The sequence below is a fragment of the Coregonus lavaretus genome (genome assembly GCF_964263955.1).
Source record: "Coregonus lavaretus genome assembly, chromosome: 13".
Classification (NCBI taxonomy): domain Eukaryota; kingdom Metazoa; phylum Chordata; class Actinopteri; order Salmoniformes; family Salmonidae; genus Coregonus; species Coregonus lavaretus.
In genome coordinates, this window is record NC_140000.1 from 38,457,690 (window position 1) to 38,477,548 (window position 19,859).

Below are 19,859 nucleotides of genomic sequence, written 5' to 3' on the forward strand. Positions count from 1 at the left end.
CTACACCGGGCACGCGTGCACATGTTGATTTTGTCCATCCACACCAGACGCGATCAGAACATGCAGGTTGAAATATCAAAACAAACTCTGAACCAACTATATTAATTTGGGGACAGGTCAAAACACATATGAAACATGGACATTTAGCTAACTAGCTTGCTGTTGCTAGCTTGCTGTTACTAGCTAATTTGTCCTGGCTGGGATATAAACATTTGGTTGTTATTTTACCTGAAATGGACAAGGTCCTTTTTTTTGCTGGATCTTTGTAGAATATCGACCCATTTTGAGTCACACAAAATCGTGTGTTCTCTACTCCGACAATTAATCAACAGATAAAAGGTGAAACCTAGTTAGTTTCTAATAATCTCTCCTAGTTCAGTCTTCTTCTTCTGTGGATTTTATATGGCGTTGACAACCAACTTTAAGATGCATTACTGCAACCAACTGGACTAAAAACCAATGAGGAGATGGGAGAGGCAGGACTTTCAACGCGTCAAGTGTCAAAGATAGAACCAAGTTCTATTTTAGCGCCTGGCTACGCAGACGCGCGCAAGCAGTTTGGATGAAATTATTGAATAACATGTATGTGTACATTTATTTTGCAACGCTCGCGCACACAACATGGCCGGTGTGGTCAGCATGTAAGACCCTCAAAAACGTATACAGATGCACCATTGAGAGCATCCTGTCGGGCTGTCTGGTACAGCAACTACACCGTCCGCAACAGCAGGGCTCTCCAGAAGGTGGTGTGGTCAGCCCAACGCATAACCGGGGGGCACAATGCCTGCCCTCCAGGACATCTACAGCACCCGGTGTCACAGGAAGGCCAAGAAGATCATCAAGGACCTCAGCCACCTGAGCCACAGCCTGTTCACCCTGCAACCATCTAGAAGGCAGAGACAGTACAGGTGCATCAAAGCTGGGACAGAGAGACTGAAAAACAAGTTCTATCTCCAGGCCATCAGACTGTTAAATAGTCACCACTAGCTGGCATCTGCCCAGTACCCTGCCCTGCACCTTAGAGACTGCTGCCCTATGTACATAGTCATTGAACACTGGTCACTTTAATAATGTTTACATACTGTTTTACCCACTTTATATGTACAGTGCATTCGGAAGGTATTCAGACCCCTTGACCGTAACCACGTTTTGTTACATTATAGCCTTATTCTAAAATGGATTAAATTGTTTTTTCCCCTCATCAATCTACACACAATACCCCATAATGACAAAGCAAAAATAGGTTTTTAGACATTTTGCAAATGTATTAATAATAAAAAACGGAAATATCACATTTACAGAAGTATTCAGACCCTTTACTCAGTACATTGTTGAAGCACCTTTGGCAGCGATTACAGCCTTGAGTCTTTTTGGGTATGATGCTACAAGCTTGGCACACCTTCTCTGCAGATCCTCTCAAGCTCTGTCAGGTTGGATGGGGAGCATTGCTGCACAGCTATTTTCAGGTCTCTCCAGAGATGTTCGATCGTGTTCAAGTCCGGGCTCTGGCTGGGCCACTCAAGGACATTCAGAGACTTGTCCCAAAGCCACTCCTGTGTTGTCTTGGCTGTGTGCTTAGGGTCGTTGTTCTGTTGGCAGGTGAACCTTCGCCCCAGTCTGAGGCCCTGAGCACTCTGGAGCAGGTTTTCATCGAGGACCTCTCTGTAGTTTGCTCCGTTCATCTTTCCCTCGACCCTGACTAGTCTCCCAATCCCTGCCGCTGAAAATCATCCCCACAGTATGATTTTGCCACCACCATGCTTCAACATAGGGATGGTGCCAGGTTTCCCCCAGACGTGACGCTTGGCATTCAGGCCACAGAGTTCAATCTTGGTTTCATCAGACCAGAGATCTTGTTTCTCATGGTCAGAGTCCTTTAGGTGCCTCTTGGCAAACTTCAAGCCGGCTGTCGTGCCTTTTACTGAGGAGTGTCTGGCCACTCTACCATAAAGGCCTGATTGGTGCAGTGCTGCAGAGATGGTTGTGCTTCTGGAAGGTTCTCCCATCTCCACAGAGGAACTCTGTAACTCTGTCAGAGTGACCATCGGGTTCTTGGTCACCTCCCTGACCAAGGCCCTTCTCCCCCGATTGTTTAGTTTGGCCGTGGCAGCCAGCTCTAGGAAGAGTCTTGCTGGTTCCAAACTTCTTCCATTTAAGAATGATGGAGGCCACTGTGTTCTTGGGGACCTTCAAAACTGCAGAAGTGTTTTGGTACCCTTCCCCAGATCTTTGCCTTCACACAATCCTGTCTCGGAGCTTTACAGACAATTCCTTCGACCTCATGGCTTGGTTTTTGCTCTGACATGCACTGTCAACTGTGGGACCTGAGCTCAATTTCGAGTCTCATAGCAAAGGGTCTGAATACTTATGTAAATATGGTATTTCTGTTTTCTATTTTAAGTAAATTTACAAAAAATTGTAAAAATCTGTTTTGCTTTGTCATTATGGGGTATTGTGTGTAGATTGATGAGGATTTAAAAAAAAAAATACATTTTAGAGTAAGTCTGTAAAAGTCAAGGGGTCTGAATACTTTCCGAATGCACTGTATAAACTGTATTCTAGTCAAGGCTCATCCTATATAACTACTGCTGTACACACCTTTCCTATTCATATTTCATACTGTCTGCACATACCATCATACAGTGCCTTCAGAAAGTATTTATACCCTTTGACGTTTTCCACGTTTTGTTGTGTTAAAGCCTGAATTTAAAATGCATTCAATTGAGATGTTATGTCACTGGCCTACACACAATACCACATAATGTCAAAGTGGAATTATGTTTTTAGAAATCTTTACAAATTAATTAAAAATGAAAATCTGAAATGTCTTGAGTCAATAAGTATTCAACCCATTTGTTATGGCAAGCCTAAATAAGTTCAGGAGTAAATATTTGCTTAACAAGTAACATAAGTTGCATGGACTCACTCTGTGTGCAATAATAGTGTTAAACATGATTTTTGAATGACTACCTCATCTTTGTACCCCACACATGCAATTATCTGTAAGGTCCCTCAGTTGAGCAGTGAATTTCAAACACAGATTCAACCACAAAGACCAGGGAGGATATCCAATGCCTCGCAAAGAAGGGCACCTATTGGTAGAAGGGTAAAAAAAATGAAGCCGATATTGAATATACCTTTGAGCATGGTGAAGTTATTAATTACACTTTGGATGGTGTATCAGTACACCCAGTCACTACAAAGATACAGGCATCCGTCCTAACTCAGTTTCCGGAGGGCAAGGACACCACTCAGGGAATTCACCATGAGGCAAATGGGGATGTTAAAACAGTTACAGAGTTTAATGGCTGTGATAGGAGAAAACTGAGGATGCATCAACAACATTGTAGTTACTCCACAATACTAACCTAATTGACAGAGTGAATAGATGGAAGCCTGTACAGAATACAAAACATGCATCCTGTTTGCAGTCAGGCACTAAAGTAAAACTGCTAAAAATGTGGCAAAGAAATGAACTTTATGTGTTGAATAAAAAGCGTTATGTTTGGGGCAAATACAACACAACACATCACTGAGTACCACTCTTCATATTTTCAAGCATGGTGGTGGCTGCATCATGTTATGGGTATGCTTGTCATCGGCACCAACTAGGGAGATTTTTATGATAAAAAGAAATGGAATAGAGCTAAGCATAGGCAAAATCCTAAAGGAAAACCTGGTTCAGTCTGCTTTCCAACAGACACTGGGAGACAAATTCACCTGTCAGCAGGACAATAACCTAAAACACAAGGCCAAATATACACTGCAGTTGCTTACCAAGACAACATTGAATGTTCCTGAGTGGCCTAGTTACTGTTTTAACTTAAATCGGCTTGAAAATCTATGGCAAGACTTGAAAATGTCTGTCTAGTAATGATCAATAACCAGCTTGAAGAATGTGCAAACAATGTACAACCCAGGTGTGCAAAGCTCTTAGAGACTTACCCAGAAAGACTCACAGGTGTAATCGCTGCCCAAGGTGATTCTAACATGCATTGAATCAGGGGGTTGAATTCTTATCCAATCAAGATATATGAGTGTTTTAATTTTCATATTTTTTTATTTTTTTTTTTACAAATGTTAGAATTTTTCTTCCACTTTGACATTGCAAAGTATTTTGTGTAGATTGTTTACAAAAAATTACAATTAAATGTATTTTATTCCCACTTTGTAACACAACAAAATGTGTAAAAGTCAATGGATGTGAATACTTTCTGAAGGCATTGTACATATATATTTATATTCCAGACTCTGACATTACTCGTTCTAATATTTCTATATTCCTAATTAATTTCTTAATTTTGGGGGGGATTTGTGTGTATTGTTTTGTATTGTTAGGTATTACTGCACTGTTGGAGCTAGGAACATGAGCATTTCGCTACACCCGCGATAACATCTGCAAAATATGTGTACTCGACCAATAACATTTTATTTTATTTTAATTGTGGGTCAGTCTATTAGACAGTTCTCTGAGCACTCTCATGATCGCCAAGGTGTTACGGAAAAAACGAACACACAAATCCTACAGGCAGATGCCACCCATATAAGGTCATTTGGGACGGGCAGAAAAGGAGGCAACAGAAATATCCCATAAACAATGGGATGAACCAGGTGTGAGTGTTAAAATGTTACCCTTGCTGAAGCTGGCTACAAACCCACTGTGCTGCTCTATTAGAAGGAATCAGCCTCAATCAGCAGCTGTGTTGACCTCCAGCACCACGGCAGAAAAACATCGTCCAACACCACGGCCCACATCAAAGACAGGGTGGATTAACGCTGGGGTCTCTACTCTCTGTGTTTGGTCAACCTGAGGATGGATGCCCAGCTGTAGCCACAGTCAAGGCTACACTCCCAGAGCTTCTGGTCTCATGGTTGACTCAACATTGACCTTTGGTCCTCTTCGGACCATGGACAAAGAAAAGATTAGTCTGAGAATATCAGCGATCCCAGCTTTAGTGAATTTTGGGGAATGAATCCTAGTAAAAACACAATGTTGTTGTAAATACGCTGCTGTAAAGCTGTTTGACACTAATGGAACATTGTGGAAAGGTTGTTACAAAGTTGCAGTGGATTTGGTGTGCTTGGCCTCAACACAAGCATGGCAAGTGACAGCATAGTAGATGAACCAGAAACACTCTGTACTTGAAAAATGTGAGAGAAAAATGTATCACAATTCTAAATGAAACTGAATAAAGCATGACCGTAACATAACATCCATGCATGTGCTTAATCTCCCAAATCCCCCACAGGTCTCGTGAAACCCAAGCCCCTTCTGTGGATACTAGTGTTTTGTAGCTGCATGATGAATTAGAATATGGGCTGAACATATCCCTGCTCCATCCCCATATGACCTCCTTCCATGGCTAATTTCCACTCTGCATTATGTCAAATGATTTATTATGATCAATTACATGTAGCGTGTTACGGGCCTACAGAGAGATTATAATGCCTAGCTGTGACCCACCTGGCTCTGGTTCCACCTCTTCCACATGTCAAGGTGCACCAGAACACATCCCTGGGGGACACCGTCATCCCCAGCTATAAGGCTAAAGCACATACAGAGAATCCATCTTACTTACATCTTCAGCTCTATACCTAATGTAAACTTGAGACTTCATGCCGAATTTGACAAATTGTGGCAGAGAATATAAAACGTTGAACATGGTTGAATAATGTTAGTTGTTCCCATAAGCTACAGTGGAGTTTAATAATGAAACTGAAATATTATGCCTCAGCTGCCGACTAATCTGCAATAAATTAGGGTGTTTTCACATATAGTCCTCTTTAAAAGAACCAATCTGAGTCCTCTTTAAAGTGAACTTTGGGGTAAAAAAAAAAGCAAAAGAACTCTTTGTATTCACACAGCCCTTTCCTTTGAATGAGGACTCAACTTTTTTGCCAGTTCACTTCACCTATTTTGTGGACCGAGTCCTCTTTGCATTCACATTGCTATGTTTAGAAAGGAACTAAGATATTTTTACAACATGCACTCTGGTTTTTATAAAGTGCAGGACAAGCCATTCAATCAGAATGTGTTAACGGACAGCTAGTTATACCTACTTACATTTTGGAAGCTAATAGATTGCATTTAGTTAAAATATGAGACATAATAATTGTATCAGAAGATACTATTAACATGTACACAACCAGTCAAAAGTTTTAGAACACCTACACATTCAAGTGTTTTTCTTTATTTTTACTATTTTCTACATTGCAGAATAATAGTGAAGACATCAAAACTATGAAATAACACATATGGAATCATGTAGTAACTGTCAGGTTTTGGCCATGACTGTTCGGGTTTTGGTCACTAGATGTCCCCATTGCACCTTTTTTGTACCTTTTGTTTTTTCTGGATCTAATTATTGTTTGCACCTGTAGGTCATTCCCTTGTTAGTATTTAAACCCTGTGTGTTCCTCAGTTCCTTGCTCAGTGTGTGTAAGTTAGCACCCAGCCCCAGCCCCAGCCCAAGCCTTGTGTTATATTGATATTTCTCTGGTGGGATTTTTCCAGAGGTTCTCTGGTTTAGTTATTGTGTTCTGTTTGAGTAGTCTTTTGAGGTTTGTTTTTTCCCTGCTGTTTTTTACCACTTTGTGGAGTTTCTTTGTTTTTTGGAGGTTTTCCTCTTTGTGCCTCTTGGCTTTATTTTTGGACATTGTGGATTAAGTTTCTTTGCCTGAAGATTTTGTTCTTTATTAAACCACCATCTCTAGTACTGCTGTGTCTGCCTCATCTTCTGGGTTCTGACAATTATTAGTGACTGTTTCTCGCACCGGGTCGTGACAGAAACACTGAGCCATTATTATGAACCCAGAGGCAGCCAGTACCCAGGATTTTTTTTCCATGCTGTCCCACCATGAGGGGACTGTCCAACGCCACGAAGCTGCTCTGGGTCAGCAAGAGGCCTTAATGGCTAGACATTCTCAACTTCTGTCAGAGATGCTGACTTCCATAAAGCAGATTTCGGATCGACTTTCCCCGGCAACCGCTTCTGCTCCAGTTCATCCGATTCAAGGGCCCCTGGCAGTTAATCCCCTGGCGGAACCTCGTCTGCCGCCTCCCCAACGGTTCTCAGGGGACCCAAGTGTTTGTAAGGGGTTTTTCACCCAATGTTCTCTCTCCTTTGAGCTGCAACCATCGTCGTTTCCCACCGACCGGTCCAAGATAGCATATATCATCACCCTGCTGTCGGAAAAGGCTCTAGCCTGGGCTACTGCTGTGTGGGATGCCCAAAGTCCCTGCTGTGCCAGCTACTCTACCTTTGCTGAAGAATTCAAGCGAGTGTTTCAAGGTCCTACCAACAGCCCTGACTCAGCCAAACAGCTCCTGACTCTCCGCCAAGGTCGGCGCAGCGTGACGGACTATGCCATCCAGTTCCGCACTGTGGCAGCAGCAAGTGGCTGGAACGACGAGGCGCTCACAGTGTGTTTTTTGAAGGGTCTTTCTGACACCATCCAAGATGAACTGGCCACTCGGGAACCACCGGACAACCTCGAGTCCCTTATCAAGTTGGCTTCACGCATAGACCAGCGTCTGAGAGAGAGAGAACAAAACCATAGACCGCTCACCCTAGTTCCTATCGGTTCCAACTCCGAGTCTCCACCTTTATCCTCGCTGGCTCCACCAGAACCCATGCAGGTTGGACGCATCTCCCAGGCTGAGAGAGACCGCCGGATGAGGGAGCGATGCTGTCTATATTGCGGCAAACCGGGTCATTTCCGCTCCACGTGTCCCGGGCTCCAGGGAAACGCACTCTCCCGTGCAGGCCTGGGAGGACTGTAACGGGAAACATAACCTCCTCCCATCCATCCAACTCCCGCCTGCTCATTCCTGTTACCCTTTCCTGGGACGACCACAAGGTTTCTCTTCAAGCCTTGGTAGACTCTGGAGCCGCAGGTAACTTCATGGATGGGATCTGGGCGAAGGAGAATGGCGTTCCTTCTGAACCTCTAAGTGACCCCATAAGGGTTACTACGTTGGATAGAAGTCCTTTGGGATCTGGACTTGTCACTCGTGCCACTACCCCCTTACGACTTTCAGTTTCCCAACACAAGGAAGTGATGAACTTTCATCTGATCGCCTGTTCCGAGTTTCCTCTCGTCCTTGGCTATCCCTGGCTTCACAGCCATAACCCTCACATCGACTGGTCTGTGGGCACTATCAAGCAGTGGGGTCCCACGTGCCAAGCCACTTGTATCTTCCCGAGTTCCCAGAGTTCTCCTTCCGAGTCTCTAGAATCCATCGACTTGTCCCGAGTTCCCGAGTGTTACCATGACCTCAAACTGGTATTTAGCAAACAGAGGGCCACCAAACTACCACCCCATAGACCTTACGATTGCACCATCGACCTGTTGCCGGGGACCTGCCCTCCCAGGGGTCGGATCTTTTCCCTTTCTCCTCCCGAACGAGCTGCTATGGATACCTACATCAAGGACGCTCTGACAGCAGGCCTCATGCGTCCATCTACCTCGCCGGCGGGAGCAGGGTTTTTCTTTGTGGCCAAGAAAGACGGCGGATTACGACCTTGCATCGACTACCGGGGACTCAATGCCATAACCGTCCGTAACCGCTACCCGCTACCTCTTATGGCCACAGCCTTTGAGCTGCTCCAGGAAGCAGTTGTCTTCACCAAGCTTGACCTGCGGAACGCATACCATCTTGTGCGGATCAAACCCGGGGACGAGTGGAAGACCGCTTTCAACACGCCTACTGGTCACTACGAATACTCTGTGATGCCCTTCGGCCTGACCAACGCTCCGGCTGTGTTCCAAGCGCTCATAAACGATGTGCTTAGGGATATGCTTAACATCTTCGTGTTTGTGTACTTGGATGACATCCTCATCTTTTCGAGCTCCCTTCAAGAACACACTAAGCATGTCAGACAAGTGCTCAAACGCCTCCTAGACAGCCATTTGTACGTTAAGCCGGAGAAGTGTGAATTCCATTCCTCTCGAGTACAATTCCTGGGATTTATAGTGGAACCCGGACGAGTCCAGATGGACCCCAAGAAGGTAGAGGCGGTAGCGGATTGGCCCACCCCCAAGTCCGTTAAGGAAGTTCAACGTTTCCTGGGCTTCACCAACTTTTACCGCAAGTTCATCAAGAACTTCAGCTCGGTGGCAGCCCCTCTCTCGGCGGTAACCAAGGGTGGCAACACAAGGTTTCTGTGGGGAAGAGAAGCTGAGACGGCCTTCCAAGGACTCAAGCAGCGCATCCTCTCTGCTCCCATCCTGACACTACCAACGGCGGAGGAACCTTTTGTGGTGGAGGTAGACGCATCAGAGGTTGGGGTTGGAGCTGTCCTGTCTCAGAGGGGTGAAGACAAGAAGCTTCATCCTTGCGCCTTCTTCTCTCACCGGCTTACCCCGGCCGAGAGGAATTACGATGTGGGGGACCGTGAACTCCTAGCGGTTAAGATGGCATTGAAGGAATGGAGACACTGGCTCGAGGGGGCTTCACAACCGTTTCAAGTGCTTACGGACCACAAGAATCTGGAGTATATCCAGCAGGCGAAGCGGTTGAACGCCAGACAAGCTCGATGGTCTCTTTTCTTCAGCCGATTTCAGTTTATCCTCACCTATAGACCCGGGTCGAAGAATCTCAAACCGGACGCCTTGTCACGAATCTACTCTCCTGCCATTCGAGAAGATACTGACATGACTGTCCTTCCGGCCGCTAAGATCGTGGCTCCGATCTCGTGGCAAGTGGAGGATACCGTGAAACAAGCTCAAGCCATCGAACCGGGCCCTGGTGGAGGTCCTGCTAATCGGTTGTTTGTTCCCAAGGCAGCAAGGTCCCAAGTCCTTCGGTGGGGGCACTCCTCTCGCCTCACCTGTCACCCGGGCGTAGGCCGCACCTTGGAGTTCATCCAGCGTAAGTTCTGGTGGCCCACCATGAAGGAAGACGTTGCCACTTTCATCAAGGCCTGTTCCGTGTGCTGCCAGGGCAAATCTTCTCACCTTCGCCCTCAAGGACTCCTTCACCCTCTATCTATTCCCCACCGACCCTGGTCCCATATCTCATTGGACTTTATCACTGGCCTTCCTCCGTCCCATGGTAATACTACGATCCTAGTCATCATCGACAGGTTTTCTAAGGCGGCCAGGTTTGTTCCTTTGACCAAATTACCTTCTGCCAAGGAAACAGCTGAGTTGGTGATTAACCATGTGTTCCGAGTCTTTGGGATCCCGCAAGATATGGTTTCCGACAGAGGTCCCCAGTTCGCCTCAAGGTTTTGGAAGGCCTTCTGCCAACTCATAGGGGCCACGGCCAGTTTATCTTCCGGGTACCATCCGGAGTCCAATGGCCAAACTGAGAGGATGAATCAGGAGCTGGAAACCACCCTCAGATGCATGGTTTCCAACAACCCGTCCACTTGGTCATCCTTCATTGTTTGGGCCGAGTACGCGCACAACACCTTGTGCTCCTCCTCCACTGGTATGTCCCCGCATGAGTGTCAGTTTGGCTATGCGCCTCCATTGTTCCCGGACCAGGAGGCAGAAGTCAGAGTACCTTCAGCCTCGAGGTTCATCAGACGCTGTCGGCTTACGTGGAAGAAGGCACGTCTTAATCTTCTGCGTTCCTCTCAGCAGTACCAACGACAAGCCAACAGAGGTCGCCGTCCCGGTCCTACCCTGTACCCCGGCCAGAGAGTATGGCTCTCAACTAAGAACCTACCTCTACGGGTGGAGTCTCGCAAGCTGTCCCAGAGGTTCATCGGTCCCTTTAAGATTGCCAGGAGAGTCAATCCCGTTACTTTTCGCCTGCACTTACCCAGATCCCTTAAGATCAATCCAACATTTCACATTTCTTTATTAAAACCTGTTGTTTTTTCTCCCCTTATTCCGGCAGGCAGACCTCCCCCTCCGCCCCGTGTCATCGGTGGCCAGTCGGCTTATACCGTCCACCGGATACTGGATTCCCGCCGGGTGCAGCGGTCCTGGCAGTATCTGGTGGACTGGGAAGGCTACGGTCCCGAGGAGCGCTCCTGGGTTCCTGCCAAGGACATACTGGACCCTGACCTCATTCGTCAGTTCAGGGCCCTCCACCCTGAGAAGGCTGGTAGGAACGTCAGGAGCCGTTCCTAGGAGGGGGATTCTGTCAGGTTTTGGCCATGACTGTTCGGGTTTTGGTCACTAGATGTCCCCATTGCACCTTTTTTGTACCTTTTGTTTTTTCTGGATCTAATTATTGTTTGCACCTGTAGGTCATTCCCTTGTTAGTATTTAAACCCTGTGTGTTCCTCAGTTCCTTGCTCAGTGTGTGTAAGTTAGCACCCAGCCCCAGCCCAAGCCTTGTGTTATATTGATATTTCTCTGGTGGGATTTTTCCAGAGGTTCTCTGGTTTAGTTATTGTGTTCTGTTTGAGTAGTCTTTTGAGGTTTGTTTTTTCCCTGCTGTTTTTTACCACTTTGTGGAGTTTCTTTGTTTTTTGGAGGTTTTCCTCTTTGTGCCTCTTGGCTTTATTTTTGGACATTGTGGATTAAGTTTCTTTGCCTGAAGATTTTGTTCTTTATTAAACCACCATCTCTAGTACTGCTGTGTCTGCCTCATCTTCTGGGTTCTGACAATTATTAGTGACTGTTTCTCGCACCGGGTCGTGACAGTAACCAAAACAGTGTTAAACAAATGAAAATATATTTTATATTTGAGATTCTTAAAATAGCCACCCTTTGCCTTGATGACAGCTTTGCACACTCTTGCCATTCTCTCAACCAGCTTCACCTGGAATGCTTTTCCAACAGTCTTGAAGGAGTTCCCACATATGCTGAGCACTTGGCTGCTTTTCCTTCACTCTGAAGTCCAAACTCATCCCAAACCGTCTCAATTTGGTTGAGGTTGGGGGATTGTGGAGGCCAGGTCATCTGATGCAGCACTCCATCACTCTCCTTCTTTTTTTATTTTTATTTTTTATTTTTATTTTATTTCTAGGGGGTAGATCAGCTTTAATATTGCAGATAAATTGTAACTTCCATCAATGTAATTGTCTGCATCACTTCCAATCCTCCATATGTTGTTTTTTTCACGCATTTTCATGATGTCCATCCGGTTTGCTTCTATATGCCATATCCTTCGAACTGTGCTCTTTCACAAAAGTTCTCAACCTATAACCTACAGTGCGGAAAAAAGTATTTAGTCAGCCACCAATTGTGCAAGTTCTCCCACTTAAAAAGATGAGAGAGGCCTGTAATTTTCATCATAGGTACACGTCAACTATGACAGACAAAATGAGAAAAAAAATCCTGAAAATCACATTGTAGGATTTTTAATGAATTTATTTGCAAATTATGGTGGAAAATAAGTATTTGGTCAATAACAAAAGTTTCTCAATACTTTGTTATATACCCTTTGTTGGCAATGACACAGGTCAAACGTTTTATGTAAGTCTTCACAAGGTTTTCACACACTGTTGCTGGTATTTTGGCCCATTCCTCCATGCAGATCTCCTCTAGAGCAGTGATGTTTTGGGGCTGTCGCTGGGCAACACGGACTTTCAACTCCCTCCAAAGATTTTCTATGGGGTTGAGATCTGGAGACTGGCTAGGCCACTCCAGGACCTTGAAATGTTTCTTACGAAGCCACTCCTTCATTGCCCGGGCCGTGTGTTTGGGATCATTGTCATGCTGAAAGACCCAGCCACGTTTCATCTTCAATGCCCTTGCTGATGGAAGGAGGTTTTCACTCAAAATCTCACGATACATGGCCCCATTCATTCTTTCCTTTACACGGATCAGTCGTCCTGGTCCCTTTGCAGAAAAACAGCCCCAAAGCATGATGTTTCCACCCCCATGCTTCACAGTAGGTATGGTGTTCTTTGGATGCAACTCAGCATTATTTGTCCTCCAAACACGACGAGTTGAGTTTTTACCAATTTTTTTTTATTTTGGTTTCATCTGACCATATGACATTCTCCCAATCCTCTTCTGGATCATCCAAATGCACTCTAGCAAACTTCAGACGGGCCTTGACATGTACTGGCTTAAGCAGGGGGACACGTCTGGCACTGCAGGATTTGAGTCCCTGGCGGCGTAGTGTGTTACTGATGGTAGGCTTTGTTACTTTGGTCCCAGCTCACTGCAGGTCATTCACTAGGTCCCCCCGTGTGGTTCTGGGATTTTTGCTCACCGTTCTTGTGATCATTTTGACCCCACGGGGTGAGATCTTGCGTGGAGCCCCAGATCGAGGGAGATTATCAGTGGTCTTGTATGTCTTCCATTTCCTAATAATTGCTTCCACAGTTGATTTATTCAAACCAAGCTGCTTACCTATTGCAGATTCAGTCTTCCCAGCCTGGTGCAGGTCTACAATTTTGTTTCTGGTGTCCTTTGACAGCTCTTTGGTCTTGGCCATAGTGAAGTTTGGAGTGTGACTGTTTGAGGTTGTGGACAGGTGTCTTTTATACTGATAACAAGTTCAAACAGGTGCCATTAATACAGGTAACGAGTGGAGGACAGAGGAGCCTCTTAAAGAAGAAGTTACAGGTCTGTGAGAGCCAGAAATCTTGCTTGTTTGTAGGTGACCAAATACTTATTTTCCACCATAATTTGCAAATAAATTCATTAAAAATCCTACAATGTGATTTTCTGGATTTCTTTTTCTCAATTTGTCTGTCATAGTTGACGTGTACCTATGATGAAAATTACAGGCCTCTCTCCTCATCTTTTTAAGTGGGAGAACTTGCACAATTGGTGGCTGACTAAATACTTTTTCCCGCCACTGTATATACTTATTATGGACATAGTATGCTTACATTATTAGTTATCTTGTTGTTATTAGTTGTTGTTAGATGTTATTAGTTCCATCCTTCAACTCCATTCAACACCACCCATCTATCTCTTAACACCATCCATATTGGATTTCTATTTGCCATATATTTTTCAACTGTACTGTGATGTTTTACAAAAGTTCTGAACCTTTCTATTCTCATTGTTTCTACAGATTGTAAATTGAAAAGAAACATTTTTGCTAAAAGTATTATTATATTATTGATCGATTGACTATGACTTTTCAGATCACCCAGTAATGCTATCTGCAGGGTTAGCTCCAGGTAAATATTGCAATCCTTTAGCCATTCCTGGACCTGTGTCCAAAAACAAGCTACAAATGGACAGTACCAAAACAAATGATCGAATGATTCTGTCTCTTCGCAGCAAAATCTGCAGAGCTGGGAAGATTGTATCCCCCATATAAATAACATTCTATTGGTAGCAAGAATTTTATATAATAATTTAAATTGAAAAATTATACGTTTTGAATCTGGCGTCGTTTTGCATATCAGTTCATAAACACTATGCCATGGGATCGGTACATCAAAAATCTCTTCCCAAATATTTTGCAATTGATATGGGACGGCTGTCAATCCTTTGGTCCTTAAATGAAACTGGTATACTTTGTTATTTATCACAGTTTTCTTTAACCAATTATGTTCTTTAATGCAAGGCCGACAGACAAGTTCCTTACATTTTCCCCCTTCCACTTTCCTCTTCCATTTTTGTGGTAATGCTGCAATTATTTCGTTGTAATTTTGAGTAAAGCAGACATTTCCATATGTTTTTGTTAGCTGCATGTGCAACATAACTCCACCAGTCCTAGCGATGATATCATTTACAAAGGTTACACCTTTTTTAAACATTTTGTCAAAAAAAAAGAAGTTTTTTTATCATTTAGTATATTTGAGTTTAACCACAATATTTGTTGCATTATTTGTTCTGTCGTTTCTGGAGGATTAAATTGAAATTGCAACCAACTTTCTATGGCTTGTTTTAGAAATAGTGATATTTGGGAGATGATTTCCTTTTCAAATAAATAAAAGGCCATACTTGAACATTGGTGAGACAATCTTACTAATTTGCTAGAGAACCAGTTCGGATATAAGTATAACTTTTGTATGACTGAAGCTTTTAGTGATAGGTCTAATGCTTTAATATTTAATCATTTCTGTCCTCCGAATTCATATTCATTATATAAATAGGCCCATTTAATTTTGTCTGGCTTGCCGTTCCAAATAAAATGGAATATTATTTTCTCATATAATTTAAATTTAAAACTGTTCGCTAGGCGTAGGCAAGACCATAAGCAAATAGGTAAACTGGGATAATACTAAAGAGTTAATCAAGGTGATTTTTCCACAAATTGAGAGGCATTTACCTTTCCATGGTAGCAAGATCTTATCTATTTTTGCTAACTTTCTATTAAAATGTATTGGAGTGAGATCATTTATTTCATTTGGGATATGGATTCCGAGTATATCCACATCACCATCAGACCATTTTATTGGTAAACTACATAGTAATGTAAATTTTTTATTTTTTAGTGATCCAATATGTAATATCATAATAATTTATCATAATTTGGTTGTAATCCAGAGAGGTTAGAAAATGTATCTAGATCCTCTATGAGGCTGTGGAGGGATTCAAGTTGTGGATTTAAAAGAAAACATGAATCATCAGCGTACAATGACACTTTTGTTTTTAAGCCCTGGATTTCGAATCCTTTGATATTATTGTTGGATCTGATTTTAATAGCTAACATCTCGATGGCCATAATAAATAGATATGCCGATAGTGGACAAACTTGTTTCACTCCTCTTGACAGTTTAAAACTTTCAGAGAAATAGCCATTATTTATTATTTTACACCTATCACTGTACATGATTTTAACCCATTTTATAAGAGATTCTCCTAAATTGAAATGCTCCAGGCATTTATATATAAACCCCAGTCATTTACATTTACGTCATTTAGCAGACGCTCTTATCCAGAGCGACTTACAGTTAGTGAATACATATTTTTTTATACTGGCCCCCCGTGGGAATCGAACCCACAACCCTGGCGTTGCAAACGCCATGCTCTATCAACTGAGCTACATCCCTGCCGGCCATTCCCTCCCCTACCCTGGACGACGCTGGGCCAATTGTGCGCCGCCCATGAGTCTCCCGGTCGCGGCCGGCTGCGACAGAGCCTGGATTCGAACCAGGATCTCTAGTGGCACAGTTAGCACTGCGATGCAGTGCCTTAGACCACTGCGCCACTCAGGAGTGCCATTCCAGTCGTACTTTATCAAATGCCTTTTCGAAGTCTGCTATGAATAGCAGGCCTGGTTTCCCAGATTTTTCATAGTGTTCTATTGTTTCCAGTACTTGCCTTATATTATCTCCAATGTATCTTCCATGTAAAAAACCTGTCTGATTAGAATGAATAATGTCCGACAATACCTTTTCAATTCTATGAGCTATACATTTTGCTAGAATTTTTGCATCACAACACTGAAGTGTGAGGGGCCTCCAATTTTTTAAACAGACTGGATCTTTGTATTTTCCACTTGTATCCTGTTTCAGTAATAATTAAATCAGACCTTCTTCTTGAGTGTCTGATAATCTACCATTTACATAGGAGTGGTTAAAACATGCTAATAACGGTCCTCTGAGCATATCAAAAAAGGTTTGGTATACCTCGACTGGTATGCCATCCAACCCTGGAGTTTTCCCGGACTTAAAGTCTTTAATTGCATCCAGAAGTTCCTCCTCTGTAATTTCACCTTCACATGAGTCTGGCTGTTAATTTTACATTATCAATAGAAAAAAATATCTCTACAGTTAGCTTCAGTTAGAGGAGATGGAGGCGACTGACACAAAAACATATGCTTAAAGTACTTTGTTTCCTCCTTCAAAATATAATTTGGTGAATCATGGGTGACTCCGTAATATGTAACCAGTTTCAGTAAATTATTTTTGATAGCATTCCTATGCTGAAGATTAAAAAAGAATTTGGTGCATTTTTCCCCATATTCCATCCAGTTTGCTTTATTTTTATAATATATTACACTTGATCTTTCTTTAATAAGTTTCTCCATTTCTTTTTGTTTTTCCTCTAATTTATTCTGAGCCTCTATGTTACAGTTTTTATTGCTATCTATCTGTTCTGTTATACCTTCTATTTCCTTTGTTAGTATGGACTCTTTTGACCTAAATATCCTTTTGTTTTCGAGATGAGTACTGAATTGCATGGCCTCTAAAGGCACATTTAAAGGTGTCCCATACAATAAGGGGATTTGCTGTACCTATGTTATGTCGGAAAAAATCAGTTATGAATTCCTCTGTCCTAGTTAAAAACAAGGTATCATCCAGTAGGCGTTGACTAAATTTCCAATATCCTCGCCCACGTGGAAATTCAGTAAGAGTAATGTATATGCCAATTATATGATGGTCCAACCGCATTCTGTCCCCTATCAACACTTTTTAAACTTTTGGTGCCAACGAGAATGACATAAAAAAGAAGTCAAGATGACTAGCTTGATTGAGTCTCCGCCATGTATATCTCACTAGATCAGGATATTTAAGCCTCCATATATCTACTAATTCTAATGTATCCATGACATTCATGATTTCCTTAAGAGCATGAGGGTGACTGTTTGCAGTGTGATTTCCTTTAAGGTCCATTGAGCTATTTAAAACGGTATTATAATCTCCCACCATAATAATAGAGTCTTGAATTGCTTGCAGGGTTACTCATTTATTATATATATTGTCAAAGAAGTGTGGATCATCATTATTTGGTCCATAAAGGTTAATGAGCCATATCTGTTTATGGTCCAATAACATATTTAAAATAATTTGTACATTCGGATCGAAATCACTGTTAATTAATATCATCACCCCTTTTGAGTTTCTTTGCCCATGGGAGAAGTATATTTCACCCCCCCCATTCCTTTTTCCACGCAACTTCATCTAGAATTGTTGAATGAGTTTCCTGTAAACAATAGATATTGTATTCCTTCTCTTTGAGCCATGTAAATATTGTTCTTCTTTTGTTATTATCTGCTAAGCCATTACAATTATAACTGGCTATAATTATTTCACCATATACCATAATGAGATACAAGTTTCTAAACTATTTATTATTATATATGTTTGTAAATTTACCAATAAAAAATACCATAGTGATTGAGTGTCCATATAGCTGTACCATGATATTTGCACCACTAATTCCCCTGTTAAAGCCCCTCCCCGTCCCAAGTTGGGCCGTCATCCCAGTGATCGGCATACCACCCCCGTCCCTCCGGATCCCTAGGGCCCCAAGAGGCCAGGACCCATCCATCGAAAACAGCACATAGTGCCACCCACAAAACAGAAGCAGGTCAACCGCCAAAAGCATTTCCAATGCTCTCACCTCAATATCTATATATAGCTATTTAAAAATATATATCTATTGAAATATCTTGCATATCTTATTTTCCATCATTATCAATTAATATGCGTAATAATGTCGGCAGTTCATGCGCAGGATTTTAACCTATAACCCGGATTGCCATTGTATTACATTACATTTTTGACAAGCACTTATTATTTTAGCAAACAATTATTGTGGTTCATCCTATATTCTCAATAACATCCTTACCCCCCTTGCAACAGATCTGGGATAAACACACACGCACATACTCTAACACACTCAACCCCTTTCCTCCACAATCAACCATAAAATCAGATGCTCAACGGTTGTTACATCCCAGAGCCCAACTCAAGAAAGGACCTGATTTACGAATGCATATACAAATGCATATACAGTTACAGCTGTTTGAGAAAGCATGCAAGATTGAGCAGAAATTGACAACAATGTGAGATTTGATTAATCTATTTAATCTATGTCAAGTCCTAGGTGATGGAGATCAGATCCACCCTCTTCACCTGAGACACAAACACTCTGGTCCCCCATTGTAACCATTTTCCCCAAGCATCTCCGTGCAGTCAGACCTTTGATTATTTTGTGCCACCTGGGCCACAATGATAAGCCCCCTCTCTGATTGTCCGAGTGTGACCCCCTCCCCATGGGTTACTGCAGCCAATGTTGCCAGCACTGCCACTATCTGGGTGGAGGTACCCCACCGGAATCCCCACCGGCTAGGTACAAGGTCGTCAAGGTTCTCATTAGCAGCTTTGAGAATTTCCTTGTATATTATGCTCTCCCATCAGGGGGCTCTGGCTTTGTAGGACCAACCCTGCCAGGCAGGCTCACCACTCTCCTTTTTGGTAAAATAGCCCATACACAGCCTAGAGGTGTGTTGGGTCATTGTCCTGTTGAAAGACAATGATAGCCCTACTAAAAACAAACCAGATGGGATGGCGTATCGCTTCAGAATGCTGTGGTAGCCATGGTGGTTAAGTGTGCCTTGAATTCTAAATAAATCACAGACACTGTCACCAGCAAAGCACCCCCACACCATAACACCTCCTCCTCCATGCTTTACGGTGGGAAATACACATGCAGAGATCATGGGTTCACCCACACCGCGTCTCACAAAGACACAGCTGTTGGAACCAAGAATCTCAAATTTGGACTCCAGACCAAAGGACAAATTTCCACTGGTCTAATGTCCATTGCTCGTGTTTCTTGGCCCAAGCAAGTCTATTTTTATTATTGGTGTCCTTTAGTAGTGGTTACTTTGCAGCAATTCGACCATGAAGGCCTGATTCACACAGTCTCCTCTGAACAGTTGATGTTGAGATGTGTCTGTAACTCTGGGTCTTCCATTCCTGTGGCGGTCCTCATGAGAGTCAGTTTCATCATAGCGCTTGATGGTTTTTGCGACTGCACTTGAAGAAACGTTACATATTTTTTTTGCGAACTCAGTTCACAAAAATTGTCTGAAAGGGAACAAGTGTGAAAACACCCTTAACTCGTGATGAAATGGGACAATGAGGTTTATATAATTTGAGGTATGTAGCCTACGCACAGGTGCATCTTTCTGCACACTAAGCAGCACAGCCCGTTACAGTAACTGAGCCATCTCCATTCCGAGCAGGTGGGGAGCCATCACCATGACAAGGAGGAGGCTTCAGAGACGTCTAACGCTGCATTCTTAA